This window comes from Cicer arietinum, chromosome 8 (assembly GCF_000331145.2).
Source record: "Cicer arietinum cultivar CDC Frontier isolate Library 1 chromosome 8, Cicar.CDCFrontier_v2.0, whole genome shotgun sequence".
Classification (NCBI taxonomy): domain Eukaryota; kingdom Viridiplantae; phylum Streptophyta; class Magnoliopsida; order Fabales; family Fabaceae; genus Cicer; species Cicer arietinum.
In genome coordinates, this window is record NC_021167.2 from 10,218,645 (window position 1) to 10,220,657 (window position 2,013).

Below are 2,013 nucleotides of genomic sequence, written 5' to 3' on the forward strand. Positions count from 1 at the left end.
TCACCCAATTCTCTATGGGTCGCGGAAGTACCGGCGGAGTAAATTGTTGCATTTTCTTCCCATGCGCAACAATTTTCAGCAATGGTCGCTCCTGTATACAAAAAAAAAATATATGACATTAAAATTAAATTTAGACAACAAATATTAATTAATTTAAATATTTTTAATGCATTATAAGTAATAATTAATTTAATATACCTCACCAAACCATAGTCTAGCCGAAACATGATAACGGTATCGTGTAAGGACAGACAAATCATAAGGTCCTCCAGGATACCGTGTGAGCTCACCAGGTCCCTCAGCTCCATCGTTCCTCCTCCATATGCTCTCCCTCATGAGCAGGTGCAACCTCCTCCTGCTCATGTACATCCACCTGCTCGTGCACCATATGCTCATGTACATCCACCTGCCCATGTACCACATCTTCCTCATGCACTATAGAAGGCTCCCCCTGATCATCATCATCATCTTCAATAATCATACGTCTTCTTCTCCTTGAAGCTGTCGGTCGAATCCTCTCTGGGGGATTCATCGGAGTCGATGTAGAAGTCTCAGTGTCCCGTGTAATTCGTATGATTTTGCCGTCTCTTCCTCGTGCACCCACTGAAAAATTAAAATATTAAAAGAATTAAATCACAATAACTTATAAAATTATAATTAATTAAATTAAAAAAAATATACGTAACTTCCGAAAAAACTTGATGCTCAAGTTCTCCGGTAACTACCGGAAATGTTGGCAATCAAGTTTTCCGGAGCACGTTCTGTACCGGATAACTTAAAAATATGTTTTCCAGAACACTCTTCTGTACCGGAAAACTTCATGCAAGATTTCCGGAGTACAACTTCTGTACCGGAAAACGTGTTCCTCAACTTTTCCGGAAATTTGGAAAAAAAAACTTACTCTCTGTTCCGGAAATGTAAAAATGTGGAATGGTAATTTTGTGAGGTTTTATTATTTATACGAGGGCAAAATAGTCATTTCATTCTAATTTTGAGGGTATAGGTATAATAAGGAGGGTACAAGGGAAATTTTTCAATAACTTTGTGTGTAATGTTTTAGAAATTAATGCCATTTTTGACATACTAATGAAAATCAGTAAATAACTCTCTTCCATAATCTCTCTCTTTTCTCCATCATCTTCTCAAACCACAATTTCAATTATCAATTTTCACCATCGATTCACCCTACATTCTTGATAGTGTTCCAACATCTGGCATCAAGAGCAAGGTTCATATCCAATTCCGCTGCAATCATGCCCGTTTCCAATGACAAAATCCCTACCAACCTTCTGATTCTTGATTCGAAGAATTATGACAAATGGCACAAACAAATGAAAGTTTTGTTTGGATATCAAGATGTTCTTGATATGATTACCGATGGCATTACTCCTCTTGGTAAAGAGGCTACAGCAGCCCAAGAAGCGAAATTCAAGGAAGATAAGAAGAAAGATTACAAGGCCCTTTTCTTGATCCATCCTTGCGTCGATAGTGACAATTTCGAAAAAGTTGGCGATTGCGACTCGGCGAAGACAGCTTGGGGTATTCTTGAGAAAGCTTATGCTGGTGCAGATAAGGCGAATGTGGTGATGTTACAAACTCATAAACGGCAGTTTGAGTTACTGCAAATGGAAGACAAGGAAATGATTAACGATTACGTGACGCGTGTGACACGCTTGGGGAATCAAATGAAGTCGTGTGGTGAAGCCGTTTCCGAACAGAATTTTGTGTCGAAGGTATTGCGTTCTTTAACACCAAGATTCGATAATATTGTGGTGGTGATTGAAGAATCGAAGGATCTCAAGACGATGACGAAAGATGAACTTCAAAGTTCATTGGAAGCTCATGAACAAAGGATGGACGAAAGAGGAAACGATAAAGCCAAAGCGGAAGTTGCTTTGCAAGCCCGTTTCAACGAGAAGAATAAGAAATCGAAAGGGAAATGGCCTTCTAAAGGAAAGAAGAATTTCCCGAATTTTGACGGAAAAGAGTCACAAAATTCAAGGAAAGGTGAGG